Raw genomic sequence first — 25,912 nt, 5'->3', positions numbered from 1 at the left:
GCCGCTACATTCTCAAGCCGCCGACACACTTATTTTTATTACCACAGCCAGTTTTGTGTTATATCGATATATCGAGCGCGACACCGGTGTCCCGTCTGAAACGGGCCTTAGGCTACACACGTTCATCGTCATTATTCACTACCGAATAATGATCTCTCGTAACGCCTCGCATATGCTTCAACCCATAGGTTTTTGCTGTAACTTAAAAAATTTATATGTTTAATTCAGCATATTTTAAGATAGCTCTGTGAACATTCGGTGTCTCATAGATACCATTGACTGTCAATATATACTACGGTATAATTCAATATATCATTCCATGCCATGTGATTTGCTATTTCTAATTTTAATTAATTTTAATCAAATATTTCATGCAAACTTGTGCACTGGCAATTTGCACTGGTTAAACTCTTTATATGTGTGTATTTTCTTATCGTCAACCGATTACAAGATAAAGTTTATCGGTGATATTAACATTTTTATTTATTGTGCACTGGGTATGAATGCACTTTTGTTTATGATCAACGAATCCAGTGGCAACTTGTCAGCCGCATGTTTTCCAAACCAAAATGTGTATTTGTGTAGACTCATAGAGATATTGCCTCTTTAATCAAACGAAACACTTAGAGAGCCGTTAAGGATATTGCGTTGGAGCTCCCGTTATTAATACATCCAACTGAACTATTTTGCGAGATGCAGGTGAAATTGAAATCGAGCAGTGTGCCTCAACCTTTACTTACCATTTCAATATTTTGAAAGTTACATTTACAAAATTACGTCGTTTCATAATAATGGTTAAAAACATTATTTTAATATAAGTTAATGTTATATAATCAAAATGAAGCAATTTTAGTGCTCGTCAAACCAAACTAATAAACGTCTCTTAGAATAGTTTAGAAACGCTTAACCAAGAGATGTCACGGAGCTTGAAGCTTTCGAGATGTGGCTGTATAGGCGCATTCTTAAAATTCCTTGGACTGACCGGGTGACAAATGTTGAAGTTCTCAATCGAATGGGGAAGGACCAGTCTAACTAACCATAAGATTTATAATAGTTATTGTTAGCATATCACTCCATTTGTTATTCATTTTTTATTATCTATTATAATAACTATCTTATATCAAGGTTACACTTATTACGCTATATCATGATAATGGTTATAAACATTAATTTAAAAATATGTTAACGTTATTTATAATCAAAATCATTTATAATCATTATTGTTAGGATATCATTGTTTTGTTCATTGTCTATTATAATAACTATCTTATATCGACGTTAGACTTACAAATTTAAAAAAAGTGCAAAGCATTGCGACTTTTATTAAAAGTTTTCTATTTAGTCAAGACCATACTTAGAAAATTATTTCATTAAGATAGAGTTTCAACATTTTACTTTCATTAAAATCATTGCCACCACACTCCAATATAATTTTTGCTGCGTCCATGTATGTTTTCTTCTCTATCTGATGCAAGATTTTTCTAGCTTTTAAATATTTAATTAAGTTAAAAGCAAAAAAAGCTTCTTTCCATCACTTACACATTGAGATACGCGCATAAAAACAATGGCAACATTTTGAAGAGGTTATAGATACATTATAAATTATGTTATACATATTATTTTAATAAAGTTAGGCTAATTTGAATATTTCAAATAGTGACTGTTGTGCATTTAAAAAAATAGAGAAGAGCCCTTTTGCATTTAACCAACTAATTAATACGTCTGAATAAAAATAGTCCAGCGACAAGTAGAACCTAGTTAATGGTTATCGCCACAGAATATATTGATAAGATATAACTGCAAAACCAGCCACCAGGATTTTGAAGCCGTATTTTGTTTATGATTTAATAACGGTCACACCATAAAATGCGTGAAATACAAAACATTAAAAGTGTACCTACATATATATTACCAATATTGAATTCGGTTACATAGTACAATTTCATACAGACGTATCTATTAAAAAAACAATATACTCTTGAACAGGTGTCATATTTTTTCTTACTTGAAAATTATACCTACAGCCAGAAGGTAACGCACTTCTTATTATTTCTGTGTTCCTTGGTTGTTACCATAGTTCATCTTAACATACTATGCCTACAATAAAGGCCTACATGACGTGTGTGCACTTCTTAAATAACCATAAATAAAATTATAATATAATATGAATATATTGACCATTTGAAATGTTCAGTTATTATTTTATAGTTCCTACAGTAGAATTGTCCATAATTAATTATTTGAATTAATTCATTATCTTTCAATACTATTGTAATGATAATTGTTTATTAAATGATTCTTATCAGCTACTCTACATACTGAATTATGGATTAGCAAATAAACTTTATATTATATCATAACTAAATAATATGTTTATTTTATTACTTATACCCTAGCAGAGTAATTAAATTCGACAATTGTTCTAGAATATTAATAAGAAGCTTGAAATGCTCTTGAAACATCTGAACCTGCGGTAAAATATTTCATATCATGGTAGTACTTAGGAATATTTGCGCGGGAGAGCCATAAGTACATAAACACGAAAGCTGCATCGGTTTCACTCAAGAAAGCTTATATTTGATTAGAAGCTTTCAATTACCTATAGAAACTATTTCCTGAGATCAATAATATTTTATTATCTCCTTCTATATTGGTATTAAATAAACTAAGTAGTATTATAACATCCCACATAGTAATTTGGTATACGGATTATGAATATAATTTAACGTTAAAGCTATATTTTCTATTATTCTAATATAACAAACATTTAATTACCATAACAATATAATATAAAATCACGATTTTTTTTATTGAGCTTCGAAGACTCGGCTGAGACTTATTTACCTTTACATTTTATAAACTGTTATTATTACATTTTTTGATACATATTAAAATTACAATGGATAAATAGAAAATATTATGTACAATTTAAATTTACAAATAAAAAAATACACTTGGAGGTAAAACTCTCTCAGAAACACTTGAATATACAGAAACGCCTTGATTTTGGCTGAGTTAAAAACATCGGAATATTCAGTGGTAATTGGTACTTTTGTTTATTTAAGTCTTCAAGAAGCCTCTGTCCCTGGCCATCATACAGAGGACATTGCCAAACAACGTGAATTATCGCCTCCGAACTGATACCTAGGGTAATTTATTAAACCAAAGCAAGCCAGGGAATCCAAGGATGCTGCAAGACTATAATGATCTGCTCTGTAGCGATTGATATTGTAACAATTGTTTCCATATTAAGCATTTTATTAGTGTACCTGCCATGGTTTAGTTTCACAACGGTAGTATAATTATTGAAAATACATTCTACCTTTTTTTAATTCTTATTTTTTAACGTATTATCTGTTTTAATTTTACCTGTTTTCGTAACTAATTCAAAAATAGTCTGTACAAAGTATGGGGAGTTTATCTATGCTCCTCTCGAGGGTTACTGTTTTTGCTAGGCTATCTATCTACTTCCCCATTCCCCCTAATTCCAATATGTGAAGGAATCCGGTAGATTGTAATTGTGCTTTTATTTGAAGTTGTTTGTATAAATTTGTTAAAACTTTTTTTAATCTCAAATATATTTTAATTGGTTTTTACGCCAAATTTTGGAAATTTGGAAATGAAAATGATTACATTTTTGTTAACGTGTTTGAGCGCTATTTGAAGTGCATCATTCAAAGCGATACATTTCGCAGTAAATACAGATGCATTTTGATTAATGCTAGTGGGAATTGTTACCTTAAACCAGGGGGGGCAAACTTTTTGGATGGAGGGCCAAATTCAAGAATTCAAAATGAGCGGCGGGCCGCAAGTAAAATACCATTTTTACATATACACTATTTATTATCACGAAAAATAAACATTACAAAAAAATTAATGAGAAGAATTAAACTGTTTTTGAATATGTTTTTAAATTCAGGTGTTAATTTTGTAGTTGATATTCTTAAAACTGCGTCTAAATGGGCATCGGAGATATTTGATCGTAAAGAATTTTTATTGAGGTTCATGATCGAAAATGTTTGTTCACATATATAGGTTTATCCAAAAATAACGAACATTTTTCTTGCATAATCTTTAAGTTGGTCAAATTTGTCTGAATTAAGGGCATTGTAAAATTTGGAGATTTCTTCACAACGATGCAATTCTCTTAAATCAGTGTCACACTGCAGATCAATAATAATCTCAAGTTGTAGCTCTGTCGGTACACTATCAATATATATTGATCTACATACAATATCTACATTCAGAGCGAGATTACAATCCGAAATTTCTTTCCATTCATTCCCAATCGATATTCAACGTAGAAAATAATGGTTACATATTGTGAGACGAGACGCAAGGAAGACGTACTCAGATAGTACAATTACGAAACAAATTCTTCAAATTTTAATCAATTGTCAATATTTTTAAAAAATATATAAAAAAGTTATTCGTAATCAGAAGTACAATTAATAATGGCGGGCCGCAAAAAATACTCGGCGGGCCGCAGTTTGCCCCTCCCTCTGCCTTAAACCCTCCTCCGTTTACACTTTAACGATGAAAGATAAATTTCAATTAGTTGATGCATTTAACAACATAAAATATTTACTTTTCTCTTTTGGATTTTATAGTTACTAGATAACTCATTATACATCACAATGAAATGCCAAAACATGGCATAAAAATTCATCACATTGCACCAGAAATATGGCGGAATGAATTTACGTAGTTGAATTGCACATAGAAAAATATATTATTACGAACTGAACAAAGAGACTTTTTCAGATGAAAAATTACTAAAGAACGACAATACAGTTTACCTAACAACGATAGTGTTATATATTTTCTTCCGGTGTAAATATTATGAACATTATTTTTTAAATAGGAAACAGAATGTTGTTTCAAAAAAAATATCCATTCCTTACTGGGCGTCTTACGTGGGCGAAGTCGATGCGAACGCGATCGCGATACGGTTTGAAGCGATACGATCCAAAACGATGCGAAGCGGCATCGTTGTCCTACGTGTAGCTGAGTCACCAGCTGTCACCATCGAACATTTATACAATTTGTTTATTACCATGGTAACGACTAGAAATATTTAGATGTATGTAAATAATTTCCTCCTGTGTTTATTATAAAATTGTTACCATGCCCCGCACCGCTTCGTACCGCTCGCCGGGTATTATCTGCATGTAGGCAACTATAGGTGGCGTTGACTGTTTGATATTTTCGTGCCGCGCCGCGTCGCGTCGTATTCGCATTTACTTCGCCCACGTAAGACGTCACGTTACTGATACAATATTACATTATTATTCATATTTAATCCTCTTATATGAACATTTATCTTTCAATTATCTGTGGTATTCTGGTTTCGCGGAGGATAGGTATTGCAAATGAAAGACGGTAGTAGTTGTTCGTGATGATGGAGGAGGCGCGTTTAATGCGTTTAAAATAACTACAAGGGTACAATCAATGCAATATAATAAATATAACGGTAATTCGGTGCGATTTGTCTTTAACGGAAACTAATAATCGAGTAATCTCATAACATTACGAAATCATATTATATATTATAGATACTGACTGATTTTAATTGGAAAATTTATATTTAATATATACCTAATATTATAGTTAACTATTTCTTTTATTCAACGAATAATTCACAAGATTTATTAATGTATCATTCTAATTATTGAACATACATAATTTTGAATAATATTTTCTGAAAGAGTATATTATAACCAATAGATTAAATCTTTTTTTGAAAAAAGTAAGCCACCCCGACGGGGAATCGAACCTTGTATCTCCCGGGTTTACGCCCCATCCGTCGCATTTACCAATATGCTACGCAGTGACATACTAATTGCGACAAATTTTAACTATTGGTCAATTTTTTAATACCTACTCATCAGCGCTCTTCCAAATCATGATAATTTGGCAATCGATTTTTGTTTCTTAAATCAAAGTAGATACCTATTACTTCGATTACTAACCGACGATTATATTGAAAATATTGGAGAAATCCACGTTAGTTATCGAAGTAATAGGTATCTACTTTGATTTAAGAAACAAAAATCGATTGCCAAAGTAGCTTGATTTGGAAGAGCGCTGATGAGTAGGTATTAAAAAAATGACCAATAGTTGAAATTTATCGCAATTAGTATGTCACTGCGTAGCATATTGGTAAATGTGACGGATGGGGTGTAAACTCGGGAGATACAGGGTTCAATTCCCCGTCGGGGTGGCTTACTTTTTTCAAAAAAAGATTTTATCTATTGGTTATAATATACTCTCTCAGAAAGTGTTTTTCAAAATTATGTATGTTAAATAATATTATAATTGAGACCTGGGTTACAGGAATCGGATGACAGACAAATATCTTAATATAATATTGTATTATGTCGACAAGTATAATGTATCTACTTACTATAAAGTATAATCGATTATTTTTCAGTGTATAGGGAATGTTATTAGTTTGTCGTGTACATGTACACAATATTACATGATTTAATATTCAAATACTTATACTGCCAACATGATGGTGACATTAATCGTAACTAAAGTAATTGCAAACCGACAGTAATTTGTATAATTCTCATATGCATTTGAAATGGAAACATAATTCAAATTGAAAATATCTATTTCGAACTCTTGCAATACTAAATGAAACTTTCAAAGCGGCGCACTTTGTTAAAGTGGTTCTCAAAGTTTTTTGGTTATCAACGGTATCAGTGCAATTACTCTGTGAAATATCTTGTGCATTTTGTCGTCGAAATAAACGTATTATAAACGTTAAAAGATGTGCTAGTACGGCCTATGATCAATGTTCCCTGTAAGGTGTGCGCATGTGCGGCGAACGCACACCTACCAAAATGTGTCCGCACACATGTTTTTATCCCCCGCACAGTCCTCACACAAAAATATTGTAAAATAAAGTTTCGTTTGTCAGATTTTAGTTTTGCTCGAATGCACGAAACCATCACATGCACAATTCTTTGACTCATTTCTCGGAAGGCGAGGACAAGTGCGACTAACGCGAGCACGCACGTGCAATTTAACGTCGAGCGGGATCACTATATCCGTCCCGTCCGATTCAAATATTTTCCGACTTATTAAAATTTGCACATAGTGATCCAGATCAATTTGATTGTATTTCAGTTTTGTCATTGTTAGTTTTATTATTATATAAAATCACTGAAATTAATAAATACACTAAAAATATAATGTATAATAAAAAATTACATGTGGGTATTTATGGGGGGTGGGGGTGTAAATTTACCGCACCGGGTGACGGCACGATTGCTCACATGCGTTGATGATCCGCACAACACAATAGAAAAATTAGAGGGAACGTTGCCTATGATGTCTTCAACTGTTATTTTAGCGGAATCTAGGTATTTTGAAAATCTAAAACAAAATAAGGTAAATGTGCCGCAGAGGTGGCCATGAGATTTTACAACTTTCTTTTTAGACCAAACCATACCTAACCTAACCTAATCCAACCTACCCCAACCTAATATTACCTCATATAATCTTAGTTTGTGATAGTGGTGTATCAAAATGTATGAAAATTTTCAATTTTCAATTAACGATTTTTGGATCGAAAATCCGATGCGCCGACATAAAAAGGTATTTATTATAATTGTCTAGATGGAATAAACTGTTTTCGTAAAGAAAAATATTAATGCTCATGGCTACCTCTGCGGCATAATTACCCAAAATAAATCAAAACTTTTCAGAAATAATATAATTTAAAATCAGTCGTCCGAGTTATATTCAATGTATATAATATTATTTTGTATTTAGATACAAGTCAAAGACAAGTATAATGATATTCTTTTGTATTGCGATATCTCTTTTTTATTATTACTTTATACGATTCAATCCATAATATAAAAAAAATGGTCACCTCTTAGTGTGTTAAAATTTAAATACTCCCTTTAAAATGAAAATAATTATAAATGTTATTAAAAGATAGAATTAATATGACGTTTACTATTTATGTCTTTCCGTATGCAGGAAGTGGTCCAATCTAAAGTACTGCTTATTTTCTATGGATTTTATTGGTATTTATATCACGCTTGTTGTATCGGTTTATCTTGCCTTTGCATATGTGGAGCACTATTGGTAATGTGATATGTTTATAGCAGCTCATTTATACATATAATACATATTCAATACGTACTATGAAAGAATACTTGTGAATGTATTTGTTTTTGTTGATTGAGTTCACTATTTTCATTTGTAGTATAATAATGTACTGCACTTCATTATTACTGCATATAATAAGGAAATATTTTAATTTAAATCATCCCACCCCTAAATTAGTGTATATTACATGTTCATACAATAAAAAGAAACAAGTCACGAAGGCTTTCAATTAAAATAATCCTAACAAACTCCAGCACGATCACGTGGCACAGTTAACAGGTGCTGTCTACTTAAGGCTATACTTCAGCTGAGGCATGGTCTAAGAAGATCGTGACTAGGCGATGCGCGGATTGTGCAAACGACGCGTGCAGAACAAAACATCATTTGTCATAAAAAGTCAACATGCGTCCATTTAATGTTATGTTTATTGTTATATTAGTAATAATAATAGTATATTCATTGACATGTTTTCTTTTTCAAGTACATGCGTAACGTTTTTTAGTCATATTTACAGGATTTAAGAATATATTCCTCCGATGCCATTACAAACAAATTGACGTGCTCACACCTCGGCTGTCGGTCTCCGATTGGCGACGAGTGCGAAATTTCGTTTCACCTACTCTCCTCTTAAATAATTGAGCAATTTTTAGGATACCTTTAGAATTGAATGACGCAACAAACTAATTCATAGTTGTATCTTTAAAACAATACGTAGTATTTTATACTGCTTAAAAAATATGAAACCTTTACAGTTTAGACAGCCACATAAATGTGTACTCAACTCTACAAGCTCTCATTTGACTGGCAGCCACTACTCTAGAATTAGCATTGCAAAATACTGCGTTGGGGTAAACACCTACAAAACGGGTTTAATTTGTATGCAAGACAATAAAACAAAACTGGGAAATATTGCAATGTGTGTTTAGTATACTTATTATTTATAGTAAATGAAATATGCATATTTCATATATATTATACATATTACAGAAGAAATCAACAAGAGAATCATGTCTGCGAATAACTGCCACTTTGGCCTGTTAAGACATTTTAAGTCCCGCATACTATCTCGCCGAACTAAAAGCACTCTTTACAAGACACTTGTAAAGCCAGTACTCACCTACGCATCGGAAACCTGGACATTAACTCTGCGAAATGAACGAGCCCTGAACATCTTTGAAAGAAAAATTCTCCGCCGTATAGATGGACCGATCAGGGATGACACCAATTGGAGGAGAAGATATAATGCTGAGCTCTATGGGCTGTACGAAGATTGCAGCGCAGTTCAATCAATTAAGATTGGGAGACTGCGATGGCTAGGTCATGTGCACCGTATGAATGACAATAGACCGGCAAAGACAGTGATGTCCAGCAATCCAATAGCACGTAGAAGAAGAGGGAGGCCAAAGATTCGCTGGTTGGATGGAGCTGCCAGTGACTGCCATATTCTGGGGGTACCAAATTGGAAAGCGGCCACACTGGATAGGGACAGGTGGAGGGAGCTGTTGGAGGAGGCCAGGACCCACAACGGGTTGTCACACTCCTGATAATGATGATGATGAAATATGCATATATTATTATAATTGGAATATATTATACTATCTATCATAATTTCGAAATTGATCGTTATGTTCTTATATAAACTTTAAATATCTCGTTTTATTTTTTCTTATTCTTAAAAACACTGTAGTTCGCAAACCATTCTTTATCGAGGGTGCATTTAAATAATGGAAAAAAAACTTACGTTATTTTTTATTCAAGACTGAAAATATAAAAAAATTCGAATGTAGATTCATTAAAAAAAAACAAATAGATTTGAAAACGTGTATTGGGATCCCGCTCGATTAAAAAAATAGGATTTTTTAAATACATGTATATTTCTTAGACTTTTCTAAGTTATCTAATTTAAAAGTTTCTTAGCTAACGAATTCTTTGCTCATTGAATCAAAAAATACTATGTGAGTATAAGTTACACCAATATTACGATACAAAATATAAACTAAGACACGCTAAGCTCATAAAAAATACATTTATAGATGAGAGATTTTTCTTTACACAATTTGGACTAAGCAATAAATAATCACTTATGTCATATTAATTCTTTTCATTATGCATTTAATAAAAATGGCGATTAAAAGTTAAATAAAAAATAAAATTAATATTTATATGGATTGGTGTTTTATAAATCATTTACAATAATCCTACAGAGATAATTTCGTTACTTTATATCTCTATATACGCAAACACGACCTTCTTAGAATACTTAGGAATATGACATTTTATTCGGCGCGGACCGGATAACTTAAAGATATTTTGGATAGCCTCCGGAGACGACGAAAAAGAGGAAGAGCATCAGCGCCTGGAGCGACCAAGAAAATAAGTTTACTGGGGATAGCCTTCACTCTACCCTGAGAGAAGTAAAAGACCAAGAGGGGTGGAGAGTCTTCGTCGTTCAGAAAATAACTTAATATCAGGGTGGACACGAACCTCGGCTATAAGGGAACGACCAAGAAGGGATACATCTACAACAGTGGTATTTAAATTGTATACCTAGGGGTTCATGAAAAAAGATTTTAGACATACTGTCCAACAAGAACTTTTTGGCTACGTCTTATAACTGTGAACTAACAAGCTCCTCCCATTTAGTCGACGATAGCGCCTTTGGCGTGTGCCTTAATATTCTTGTTGGACAGTACTTAGTCAATGCGATCATTACAATGATATATTCGTGTGCTATGGTATATATATATTTTAAATGGTAACTAAATATTATATACTGTTTGTGTCTTGTTCTTTATTCCAGACGTCTTTCAGGTTATCTTTTTTTAATATAGTTTGTTCCTTACATTCGCAGTAATTTTGAAAATCGGAATGGGAACCTAAAATCATTGCGCATTGAATGCCATATAGAAAAGGTTTCCATATATTTGTATTTAATGCTTTGACAGTTTTCATTGTGAAAGTCATAATATGAAGTCCATCTTAAAATGTGTAAAACAATAACTGTAATTTATAAACTTGTAGTCTAGTATTTCTTTTATTGTGTTAACTGTCAATTCATGGTGGAAATGCATTGTATTATTGTTTAATCTCCGTTAGTATATCCTATATAATGTTTGAGATTGTTTTATTGATTGACATTATATATTATTTGTTATTAAATTTTGATTCATATTTCGTTTGTCGTTATATTCGTTTGTCCGTCAAGTGTAATTAATATTGTAATTTTTATTGTAAATTTTAGTGTTTTTAAAAATTGAATAATAAATCATAAATATTTTTGTTATAATATTATGTAATATATTGAAATATAATTGTAAGAGTTTTTGCTTCATTTTTTTTTTATGTTATATCATAATTTTAGAATATTTCGTGTAGTCTTAACTCATTGACTGCGGAGCATTTAATTACTATTTAATTACCGCATGAAAATAATTATATCGAATGGCCAATGAGTTAGTGTATAACAGGTGTACCGTCCGCGTGGAAAGGATTAATGATGTACCTAGTATGGAATATTAATATCCAACATCATTAATTTTAATTTAATTATTAGTGACAAAGTATCTACTATTGGAAGAATAATGCTATGTGTTTATTTGTGTCGTCTATTTGAATTTTTGTTGATAAATACCGGCTTTATAAAATATTACTCAGTTGAAAATGTCCCTCTGAGGCGGACGAAACCGGTCCAGATTTATTAAATAATAAAAGTGGAATAAGTACTAAAAAAATCGGTGTGTGTACTTATGTACGCGCGATAGAAGTTATACTTCTATGGCGTAACAAAACAAAAACAAAACTAGATTCTTTGACTAGCTCTTAATTATATTGTTGAATTACACACTCAAGAAAAAGGACCGCTTATTGGAACGTCGTTGGTTTGTTTCTATACACTTTAACTTATATTACTAAATTATATAATGGTTTCTCGTTGTTTTTATTTTTCAAGTACCAAATGTCAATCTGACGTTTAATCGTTTGTTTACGCAAGGAATTGCAAATGGCCGACAGTAATAAATTCGCTGCCTAGGCAACGGAATAATTCTAAACTATAATATTATACTGTATATTCGTCACGATTGCAGTATCATACTGTGGCGTAAAGGTAGTGCGTTCAGCTGATAACCGAACAATCGGTGGTTCGAATCCAATCTAGCGCGTTTTTTTTCGTGCGAAAAAATAAATTATGTGTTACATGTCACACGCCAAAAATACACTCTGATATGATTTCCCAAATGCGCGTAAAGAAGTATGACTTAAAAAAAATAGTCTAGTATATTCTATATGAGAGTTAATTGAGTATATTATTATCGGTGAAGTGTAAGAATTTTATATATGATAACTACAATCACGTAGCGTAATTTCTTTATAAGAAAGATTGCGAAAATTCTGCGGAAAAATAGCAGCAGGAAGCCGAAAAATTCAACGAATGGACCGCAATTACGGCGACGCATTGTGCGAATTAATCCGCTTACTTGAAACGCGCGTGACAGAATGGCGGCGAGTGATCAGGGGAGGGGGATGAAAAAAACGTCATCGGAAAAACAAAATCCCGAATAGCGTAAACGGCGAATCGATGGAAAATAAACGGAAGCCGAATTCCAGCGATTTGCGCGGCATAGCTCTGGGGAGATTAACGGAGCGACGCCTGGACTCGGATTTAATCATTTCGATTCGTATCGGAATCAATCAAATTAATGTGATTAGGTAGAAAATATTAAACCACGCACAGCATGAAAATCGATATTAGATTTATAGAGATATAGAATTGCAAATTAAAATATCTTTTTTCCGTAGTGTCAAATTATAGCAAACTCGGTAAGGAGCTGACCGCAATAATAAATTCCGCATATCCGTTTTTCACTTTGTCAGTCATCCATTGACGCAAACGCCAGATAATAGCCGACTCGATTATTTCAATAAAAAGAATATTAAATAGCGAATAATAATTCATCGGAAATGTCACTCGAATATATGTTTCCGGTCTGTTCCTATCTCAATCTCTGTGTCGTCCCACACAACATCTCATTGTACCGAGATGCGGACCTCGGATCCGTTTCATAATTTTAGTTTTATAACACAACTACTGTGTACCGACCGTTATGCCGCAAATAAAACTCGCTCCTGCATCCATCTTCGACTTCTTTATCATCATCCTCAACACCATGACCAACGACACGTCGATGACTCCCACAGCGACAACCCTCACAGTGGTGACACGACTCTGTAAGTACTGCAGTAAGTACGTATTATCGCGGCCATAATAAGAAAATACACGTGTAAACACGTATTATTGTGCAAGTTTCAAGATTGCATGCATGGTTAAAAAAACTTTGGAAGTTTCTGAATTTTATGAATAATTAATTACTACTTGCATAATGGGTGCGCATGCACAGTAGAACGATAGAGATAAACCAGTCGGAAGAAATACGAACTACGTTTTAGTCTAGCGATTGACACCTGGCCTGCAGCTATAATTAGGTATTACAGGTACTCACATACGAGCTACTGCGACCTGTCGCATCCACATATGTTTATCAAGTGCGCGTGGCCTGACGGTCATAATTATTATTTTCATTAATGTAAATTTGTGTCGTCGACGCTGTCTTGTCTTGTTGTATCAGAATATAAAAAGCAAACATTAGATGCCCCCCAGATGGTTGCATCAAAAATGAATGCCACAGGTCTTTAATTGACACAGCCTTGAGTGTCGTAGAATGCCGATAGACAAATGATCCTGATTACGATCCTCAGTCATACTAGGTCAAGAAGTGACTTCTATCCATCTAGATAATTTGTATTTTTTTCGTTCCTGGGGGAGGGGGTACATACTAATCCACAAAAATAAATACTGCAAGCGACAATAGATGATTCATTTAGTAGAGTTATCTTAAAAATTACAATCCAGCAATTACACATATTGCTTTTTTACATTTTATTTCCATTTTCCACGTGATAGAGCCCTCTCAATATTAAAAACAGTGAAGTCAACAACATCGTTCAAGACTAATTAATTTGACAGGGCGTGAGTTTGTTTATCATTCGTCGTAGCATTAAAAAAATATAATCTTAACGAAAATTTTTGTATGCATATGTCACGTTATAATATGATATAATTTATGCACTAAACTCACAATGTTTATTACTAAAGCTTTATATAATTTTGTTTTTTAAATGCTTATGCAGGTGTAGCCATATGATCTGTGGTGGTCAAAGTATAGGAAATTTTGCTTTATACCGTCTTCATACAGGAAATATGATGATAATCACACTATTATGTATATCAGTGGCAAATAATCCATACAAAGCGATGATTTAAAGCCTAACTTCTTAAGAAAAATACTTTTTTACTATATATTGACGTATTTAAATAATCACTCATATTCAAAAATAATTTTATTTACCAACGACTATTTCGTATTTATATGTGTATAATAAAATTGTAGGAATAAATAAATACAGATTACAGCACCATCTGTTAAAGGTTTAAAAAATATGTCACAGTGCGCCATCTATTTATCGGATTATTCGCCGGGAATGCTGATATTTTTTTTTGTATAGACTTTATATGCCATGTGACCTCAGCATATTTATCGAAATATATGCAAAACGATAGGCTCTGATGTGTAAGCCTAAAATCTTTGCGTATAATATTATTTTCTATGACGGCAGCTTTGTCCAAAATAATTAACAATTTATACGGCTTTCAATCCCATATAAGTTAATATAATTAGGTAGATTGTTTTTAACAATAAAAAAAAAATTGTAATGATTTTTTATGTAAGTATATAAATGTTGTGTAAACGCCCTCGATGGCCGAGAGGCTTTTGCGTCGGCTTATAATGTCATGCATCCCAGGTTCGAATCATGGGTCTGGCAAATACATATATTCTTTTTTTTTATTTGTGTTTAGAGTTCTGACTGCTATTATGGACCTAATAGGTTGAGGAAGTGGGTAACATCCATTTACCGTAAACAGTAAAAATCTGTTCATCCAAACCTCCACTCCGTGGAGGCCCATATGATCCTATTAGGATCGGACATGGTCAAAAGACGACCAAAGAGAAAGATAAATGTTTGGAAAAATACATAATTTAAACTCATCGCTCAATTTTATGTCGTTAGTGAGCTATTGAAATTTCATCGAATTTGTGTGTCCTTATCATTATATTTTTATTTCCCGTAAGTATACCTGACAAGTGTGTTCTTTTTCTCTGATCTCCACAGCCTACCTCTTTCCAAAAGTCACCCTTCGCCACTGATGTATATTCAATGATGTAGAAAATATAACCTGCATGAGAAGCAATATAGTTTTTAAATCCGATTAAAATAGAATGGTAAAAGCTCAAATATGTGGCAACACAACATCACCGCCCGTAAATTCGACTAGGCGAGTCCATCAGGCGTACTCAGACGTGAATAAATCTGCCTACAGACATCTGCTCGGCTATTTTTTTAAGCGAAAGGTTTCTGTAAATCGAAGCCATTTGCCAATTTGGACAAGCTTAGTCAACCGAACATGCCCAGTCAGATAGATAGTTCGCAATGAAAATACTGCCGCATGTAAATAACACTGAGTTATTATATGGAAACGAATGGGTATATTATGAAAAATATACATTTATATTTTATTAGATAAATCATTGTGTAGCGAGGTAAAAATTGTACTCTCAAATTATTTATTACCCACAATATTACATTATTAATAACATAAGTTTATTAATATTAATATGGACTGGCTATTAATATAAAACTAGTAGTTACCAACCTTTTTTGCGTCACGGCGCACTGGTCAAATTATATAAAATCCCTGTAGATACACTAAAGAACACTACGTTTTTCAAACTATAAAATTGACATATTTTGGGCGTTTCACTTGAGAAAATAACCAGATCAAATAATTTGAACTATAAATAATTAATATATAGTATTTAATTAACTATTTTTGTTATTCAACGAATAATTCACAATATGTAAGAATGTAACATTCTAATTATTGATTATACACAATTTTGAAAACACTTTGTTTTGAAACAATTTTGAAACAGTTTGAACTCAATTTGGCAAGCGCTTCAGGGTGAATTAAGAACCCCTAGTTAAAATTTGTCGCAATTAAGTATGACGCCTATAGCATAGTGGTCTATGTGCATGGGCATGAAACCCGAGAGATGCAGGTTCGATTCCGGCTGGGTGTCTTACTTTTTTCAAAAAAGATTTTTTCTATTGAATATATTATGTTCTCCGAAGTATTTTTAAAATTACGTATGAGGAGTTCATTAAAAGCCTCTAATGGAGATGGTCTGGGCACATCGATCGAAGAAGAGACAATCATTGGACAAATTTAGTCATCCAATGGTATTCAAGAGGTACAAAACGTCCGCAAGGTAGACCTGGAGGCGGCTGGATCGATGAAATGATAAAGTTCTGCGGAAGTACATGGCAACGTAATGCACAAGACCTAGAAAAGTGGAAGCAGCTTGAAGAGGCCTTCATCCAGCAGTGGATAGATTCAGGCTGATGATGATGAATTTAATATACCTATTTGTAGTTTTATAAAATTGTATACAGATTCAACAAAATCTTTAATGTGGGTAAATTGATAGCTACAGAAAAAATTACAACCAATGTTGCCAAATTAGATTGATAGAATTTTCCATTTGAGACTTATTATTCCCACTTCAAATTTTCTCAAGAACAGCGGTTTTTTAATATAAACGATAATTAGTCAGGTATAACTGATAGATATGTATAGTATAGGTTAATAAAATCTAATAATTTTTTTACTACGTATCGTGAAAGCATATTTTGAAAAAAAACAATAGGTAGGTACATGCAAAATAAAATTGTGCAGCAGGCGATTTTATGATAATGAGATTTTTTCGAAAAAAATAAATAGATATTACTTTTTATCTGAATTTACATGTTTTTAATAGATGAAATTTTACGGCACACTTTCCAATCTTCCAAATCTTTCGAAGCTCTATTTAAATACATAATTTTATTATGTTGTGGGTTAAAGGCATGTTTTTTTGATAATTTACTTCTTAATTTATTTTTTCAGTCGCCCATTTTCTTTATTACCTACGATATTTAATTTACCAAGAATAGCTAAGTATTTTATTTGTTATATTTGTACACTTGTATATGTTGTGATTTTGAATCTGTATGTGTGACGAACATAAAATTTTAATGCATTTTTAAAAAATGTAATATATTATATGTACTGATGTATTGTTATGGTATGGAATTATTATAGTATAATGATGGCCGAGTGGTAACGCGTATGTTTGGTAAGTCGTAGGTCTCGTGTTCGAATAAGAATGAAATGATCAAAAGTAATTAATTGTCATCTATAATGATGATAATAATATATTGTTTTAAAGAAAACGTTTTTCAATTACGAGATCATAAACTCACTTATAATATATTATATTCAAAGATATCTATCAGTTGAGAAACTTTTACGGAAAGTTTTTCGAAAACTTTTATTTTATTTTTATTCAAATGTTGAATGATCAGGAAACTAACTAAATAAGAAACAATAGTTTCACGTAGAAGGTCGCTTGAAATCATGTTCGCATGTAACTTTCAGACCCTATGTCAAGTGAAGGAGTCAACTTCACTCCAATAAATCCTGTTAAGAGCGAAACTTGTTGGCCATTGTAAAAGTAATAAAAAAGTTTCAAGATAAAAAGTGACGGTCATATTGATGTCCCTAATAAAGTACTAGTGAATATCTGCCAATACTTATTGTTTGAATAGTTCCAATTCTAAGTGCTCTTTATAAGTTTTTGTCATCAAACAATAGTTTATAAAGTTTTGATATGCCTTATCCATCAACATTTAATAACCAACTGTTTTTTGTTGCATGGAAACAAGTATTTTTTTTTCTAGATGCCTTTATGGATACCTCGCATTTACTATCAAGGTTTCTTTAAGGACTTTGGCACGCAAACTACTCTACTTGATGCTAGTTAAATGAAAATTGTGCCGGCTGAGAGAATATGCCTTATTGAAAACTATTCTTCTACCCGCATCGGGTATTGCTAATTTGAATTCAGCCAGGGCCTATGAAACAGCCTGGCAAAAACCCTGGAATTTTTTTGTAGCGCCAGGCGGTGGTGATTCTGATGAATATTTTATCGTGTTCATTGGGAACTGAGAACTGCGATTTGTAGCCGAGTTTTTCCCGTGGTAAAAGAAATGTCGCATAGTACTGATAATCTGAGCATATACTTATCCTATCTTATATGACTGCAGTCACTGGATCTGAAAGGCATGAATCATCATTACATGTCACCATTTATTATTTTGATTTTTTTTATTACATCAATACAGAAATTAAAAAGTGCATCTCTTCCGGCCTCGTTTTCCATGGTCCCCGGAAGGTTTCGAATGTCCACATCTGCCATATGTAATAAAAAGTTCAGGTTGTGCCGCTCCTTGCTAAAGATTTGACAATCTATGAGTAAATGTAGGACTTCTTGGTTGCTTCCGTCGTTGCATGGGCACTCTTGTATCAATTTTTTATGGAAGCGTATAAAAATAAATGTATTATTTTTTTATGGTATTCTATAATTAAGGATTTTAGGATTCAACCAAATATGCGTACTTTCCGATTTATACATTGCAAAAAATAGATGTATTCTAAACACATGGTACATGACATGGTTTATCTTATTACTATTCAGCTAAAATTACATTGGCCGATTTTTAGGCCAATCGTCTGGCAGTTATGAATGAATTGAAAAAAAACCTATTTTTTTGGACGGCGAAAATTGCCGAGCATGAACGAAAATACCTTAGTAAATATTCCTGTCTTGCGTGTGAAATAACAACACTAATTTGATGTATACATAATGAAGACTACCTGACAGGCAAAAATAATAGAAAACAAAAATAATGTTCTAGTAAATACAATCAGCAACTCGCACTTGCTAATTTTTATTTATTGCTTTACACTAGCAACTGAGCATTGGTAAATTATGAATAAATCAAATCAAGCGCCAACACGATTGAGTTGGTAGCTGAATCGTTTTGTGCAATTGCTATTTAAAGTCGACGATTGCTGACGATGATCGTTGAATCTGGTTGGGCCTGCAAGTCTGCTGATGTAATTTGACCTTTAGGTTATTTTTTATCATTAAATTTAGTGTAACATATAAGTTCTCTTGAATATGTGATAAGAATTATATACAGAATTTTAAGTTGAAATAAATAAAAGGATGTCAAGATATGCAGATTTTCATTAGACAAAATAATTAAATATTTTTGTAAATGAAATAAAACTTTCAAAAGAGAGAACTTATTATGCTAACTTAATTTTAATGATAAAAATAAATATCAAACAATCTGAAAGCTTCCAACGAACTTTTGTAAGTTTGTCATTGATTTTTTTACTATTCTTTTTAGTGTATTTAGATACGTGCCCAAGTTTTTATTATTTTTAAACACTGTGAAAATGAAATTCTAACTACATTTTAATGGTTACATGTAAATTGTACGTAAAGCATTTCATCGTGGTACAGTTCGCCGTGAGGTTTTTATCGAAAAAAGATGACCATATACTATACGGTCAGTAAATTTTATTAGATTCAATATGAACATTTATTCAATTTTCATAGCTGATTTTGGCAAAATTCATGAATTCAAGAATGAAAACGTAACCAAACCTAACCTAACCTAACAAATAATCCAGTGTATTGGATATTTTCAAAATTTGTTTGCTGCTGGCTTCCTCTAAACGTAAACCAACAACGGCCATATATTATTTCTGATACAAAATTACACGGTGAAGTATGATACGGCAAACTGCATACGTACAAGTTTCCAGAAACACATTTTAATAACTTGCACATTTCAAAAATTATGTCGTTAGATGTCTCTAATAGCACTACACTTCTCCTTAACATACGATTTTTCAGTAGAAAAAATGTACTGTAGGGTGAATACCCTACCATCCAGCATAACTTGGCAGGAAACCATTAATTTATAACTACAATGTATCTTGCAACATAATATTGTTAAAATTGCAAAACAAGTGATTTATGTGAGTCAATCAAATTTCAACAGAAAGCTAATTTAGCAAAATAAAATAATAATTCAATTAATCAATAATATCGCAAAATAATAAATAATGCTATATAGGTTTACCATGATATGCACAAAAGTTGTTTGTATGAAAATCAATCTTGCGCAATTATTAAAACTACATCATAATTGTTCAAATTAAAATCAATTATTTATAATTTACTAAACGAATCATACATTGCACAATAAACCTCATAAGCGTGATTATCAAAAATACTCAAGTAGTTGGTAGCAGAATTTCTATTGTATCGAATCAGTATAAAACACTCAGTAGAAGAAAGCATCATCGTCAGTCAGTTATCAAAGATTTAACCGTAAGGTTATCGTTAAGCTTTGCCCGATCGATCTCGTAAATCCATAAGAACGCATACTCGTGATTTCACGCAGCTGAATTATAATCTGTAAACTTATCTGTAATAATAAAATTAATATTTATTTGGAAGGAGAAAATAAAACCAGGGTTCATTTCATTCACGCACCAAATTCTGAGTTATTCATTTGGGAGTCAAACCAACCTACCCTGCCTGTTCCTTATTCCATCTCACTTCTAAAGTACTAACAATCGATAATACTAATCATCAATTTTTAAAACAAGGCTTCATCTTATTATAAAGATTCTATACCTGGTATCACTGATTAAAATATATTATATACTTAATTATAGTATACATAATATGTATGGTCATGTCCAATTTCACAAGGGGAAACCGGGGTTCGACCGAGCGCAATGTATGAGTAATGCGAATTTTTATTAGGTGACATCGAATGTGAAAGTGGGCATTTTTGTGTTTACATTATTTTCGACAGGGGAGAGCAGCGTCTGCTCGAATGAAATATCTGCGATATATTTATTATGACGCGTTAAATATTGACTGATAAAGTTGTGGGTAAAATGAATGGACGCTACTGATGCAGCTATCATTTTTTCGCGGCAATATGATAACTCTATCCATGTTTAAAATAAACATAATAAGAGATTATTCACCCAATATTATTATAATTATAGTACTAGTGTAAACCGACTTTTTTATGAAAGAAACATATCAAAATTGCTATTATTTGAAATGCATAGATATATTACTATATGTTTACCTCAACAAGGAAGTCCACATGATTTACCTTATCACTCGTGTCCAGATGTTTTATTTATTTATTTAAGAAAACAACATATTGTGGACATAAAAAATCTAAATTCAAGACGTACACAAGATGAGATTTACATTATAACAAATATTACCCTCATAATGCGCCAATTACATTGAGCTGCTTTTGGTGAATTTACAATCTGCCTGTAAAGTCGCCCAGTGTCATCATCGAACAAGCTAACAAGCAGATTGTAAACAATCTACCGAGAAAAGTTGAAAGCCGGTCAACTTTACACGCTACGCGCTGGCGTGTGGACCTACTGCGTCTGCGTAGTAGAGCGTAGTAGCGACCTCCCGGTAAAAAACGAACTACGTTCTGTCAAAATAGTCGCTAGCTTGTTGGGTTCTCAGCGAATGGAAAGTTTTGTGTGTCATCATCACAATCGCAGTAGCTGAATCGCCCGCTTTTAAATTTGCCAACAAACAGCTCGTAAAGTAGCTCAATGTAATTGACACATAAGAATGAAGATGAAGAGAATATTATATAAAATAAAAATAAAAACATACTTAAGTACAATTTTAAACAGAAAAATAAAATTTCTAATACAAAATACACAGCACGTTACCGAAAATATTTACATCTTTGGGTAGCGCATTGACTAGTTTTGCACCTCTCGCTAATTGTGCCTGACAGGCTTGACAAGGCAGTCGTAAAATAATTATTTGACGAATTATCGAAAGGAAAAGAGTTATATGTCTTAAAATAAAGACATCGAAGAAATTTCTTCTGGACGCAAAACATCACAAGGACACCATGTTATAATCGACCCATATTCAAGAATGCTACGCACTAATGAGACGTAGAGTGTACGTAAGACATTTGGATTCTTGAATGGTTTGGATTGTCGCATGATGAATCCTAGAAGCTTACTCGCACGTAGAGCTGTAGAAGTTATATGCGAGTGAAAAGATAATGAAGAATCAAAAATTATCCCAAGATCTTTTGTCTCAGATTGATGCTTTAATGAACTTTTTGACTTATGCCCAAAATAAGCAGCAGTAGTGACGAACTCATTAGTTACACAGTAAAGTTACTATTAAAAAATATATATTAAGGTATTACTATATTAGCATCATCGGTATTTATAAATGATTGATGCAAACACGCCACATTATACAACATATGAAACTGTATTTTGCATTATGTTTGAATAAATAAATAAGTAGTCGGCGACTTACAAAAAATAAGCTCACATAGTACGTCTTCTTGAGATGCTTTCTCACTTTACAAACACTTGAGCGATTGTGGATATATAATGTTTTGTATTTACTAATGCACGTCATCAGCATTTTTTCTAAATTAAAAAAGTAAGAATTAAATATGTTAAGAATATTCTCATATAAAGACTCGCTATCAATAAAATCACATTGTTAATGACTATTATATTATACAGTTTAAATACATTCATTTTTAAACAACCTCTATCATGTTCCACATATTGTACAATAAATTAATTTGCTATTTGAAAAAAATAGTACATAATAATGTGTATCCTATAACAATGTTTCATAGTACAAACAAATAGCACGATAAATAATATACCTTAAATCCTAAAAAAATAAAAAACACGTTCGATTTCGTTTATTATTAGTTATGAAATAATATTATTAAAAGTTAAAAATTAAAACACTTTTGATAAAACAATTAAAATAATTTGTAAAAATAATGAAAAAGAGAGGCATTATAAATATTATCATTAATTTATTTAATATTAACAGCTATTAATATTCAAATTTCTTTATTTTACATATAATGAACAAATTATAAATTCAAAGCGTTCACGACTAGGGATTCCAATCCCGGGATCCCGAATCCCGGGATCCCGAGATCCCGAGCTATTTTCGATACCTATGAATCTCGGGATTGATAAACATAATCCCGGGATTTCGGGATTGAATTTTTTTATCAATCAACATAAAATAAAAGCAAAAATATAACAGAAAAAATACTTATAATAAAAAATAACTACATTAGAAATAAACTGAGTTTGAGTGAAGTTTGATTTATACTCGTGTGTAAGTTGCCGATTTATTTTATTTTTTCACATAAATTATTAAAAATGAGAAAGATTGAAAAAACAATGCTTCGCACTTTTAACAAAGTAATTCCACCATGATCTCATACGTTTTACGGCAGTTTCATATTTGGCTGACTAATAAGATTTATGAAGCGGAAAGGCCATAAGTACGCCATGATTATTTGCTTTACTATTTTAAATCTCGCTAATCCATTCGATTAGTCTTTACTATCAGAAACAGCAATCTCATATTAAATTCACATTATTATTTATATTACAATATTATTTACTCCAATGTATTTTCAAGATTGAACGTATACAATATTAACAATATAATATGTCTTAAATAGTATAAATTATACCAGATTTATTTTTGACCGATTTTATTAATGTTATTTGTGAATATAAAAAATTTATATTAACAATCGAAAAAAATGCCAATCCCGGGACCAGTCCCGGGATCCCGGGATTGTCAAATTGTAATCCCGAAATCCTGGGATCAGAATTTTGGCTCGGGAATGGATTCCCTATTCACGACATGACATAAAATAAGTGTTAACATTTTTTAAAATATAAATACAGAGAAATGTGAGTTAATAATACAATAAGTAATAAAATAAGAAATAAAATAAGAAAATAAGTATAATAAAATAACAAAAATAAAAGTAAAAGTAAAAGTAGATGGAAGCACACAGAGTGAACTATTGATAGACCCTATTTTATAAATATAAATATATCTTATACATTATAAAACAACGTCCACCTAAATTCACCTCACATAAGTGGAATATATCAATATTCAAAGTGATTTCATTAAACATGGTTATTGTACTCCCAATTGGCATCACTGATGGCGGGTTAGTTCTGCACCTTGAGAAAACAAACAATGGATTCCCTCGATTCCTAAAGTAATTATCAGGGACACAGAGGCCAACCCCACCAAGAATGGCAGAGTTTACATTTATGCCGCGTAGGAGTCGGAACAAATATGTAGCTAAATAAAAATCCCTTTTAATGTCTTAAATTACAATTTATAGCTATAATAAAAATTTCCCCTATAATAATTATTATCAAAATAAAATATCACATTTTTATAAAATAAACATTAATATACTCTCTAATCCCAGTGTAGTATAACATCACCATGAAATCAATGGAATATTAAATCACCCACGGTACCATCTCTTACCCATCGAACGTGACAAAAAAAATGGGAAAATTCAATGCATAGCTAATATTTTTTCACATATTTCAATAATATTTGTGTTTGATCGGATATTGGGGTGCGGGGTGGTATCGCGATATTCATCGGGGTCGACATTGAGCCAATATGCCGCTTTTTCTACCCCTTGTTTGTTTTTATTCATACACAATACATATTCACCTCGGGCTCCCCCGTTAGGTTTATTTTAGGTGTAAGATTTACTAAACTATCTTCTCTGCAGAATAAGAAGAGGATATCATATAAGAATTCTGGCATAGTTGTGAAGCCATTTTAACACTTCTTGGTGTGTATTTGTGATTCATTATTTATCCTAAAAATATTAATTATTATTTTAATACTGGTATTTAAGATTGTAAGATAGATATAATTTATCTATTTTTTCAATACAAGAACAGACCACGAGGCTCAAAGACAGTAGTGTATTTAGTAATATAAGAGAAACAATAAAATTACAAACAACCAGGCTTTGATAAAATCACATTAAATATACCTATTGTCACCAAGAATCAACATTGAGACCCCCGGATGAGAGGGCAGTGTCTTACGCATTGAACTACGAGGGCCACAAGGATTTCAAGTTATACACATTTATATTTTTATAAAAATCGATGTTTTTTAAAATAAATATAAAAAATATTAAAACTATGAATTAGTCAAAAATCTGTACAAGAAAAATAATAAACTTAATAAACTGCTTTTTAATAATTTAACACATGTTATGGTGACAAGTCTCAATAATTATGTATGTTATATTTTGGCAATTTTGTCGATTAAATCGAATCCAAAATATGAAAACGTTATTAATGTTATTAATATGTAGTAAAAAAAAAAACAAAATTAGATGGAACAAACAAACAACAAACTTTGTATTTTATATAATTTTCCTTCACCTTCGCCTTCACCTTCGCAGGTGTGCGCACAACAACTGACAAAAGTTTCATCGCAATCGGATGAATGGTATAGGAACGCATACGAATAGTAGAAGAAGATGATTTTCTAATTCAGAAATCTTTGTGGGCATGCGCATGACAACTCACCAAAGTTTCATTGCAATCGAATTAATGGTATAGGAACGCATACGAATAGAAGAAGAAGAAGATGGTTGTACTAATTCAAAAACCTCCGCGGACGTGCGCACAACAACTGGTCAAAATTTCATCATAATCGGATGAATGACATAAGAACGCATACAAATAGAAGACGAAAAGATGGTTGTACTAATTCAGAAACCTTTGCGGGCGTGCGCACAATAACTGGTCAAATTTTCATCACAATCGGATTAATGGCATAAGAACGCATACAAA

This window comes from Rhyacophila brunnea, unplaced genomic scaffold (genome assembly GCF_057557595.1).
Source record: "Rhyacophila brunnea isolate RB1 unplaced genomic scaffold, BYU_Rbru_1.0 scaffold_6, whole genome shotgun sequence".
Taxonomy (NCBI): domain Eukaryota; kingdom Metazoa; phylum Arthropoda; class Insecta; order Trichoptera; family Rhyacophilidae; genus Rhyacophila; species Rhyacophila brunnea.
Note: the sequence above shows the minus strand (reverse complement) of the source record.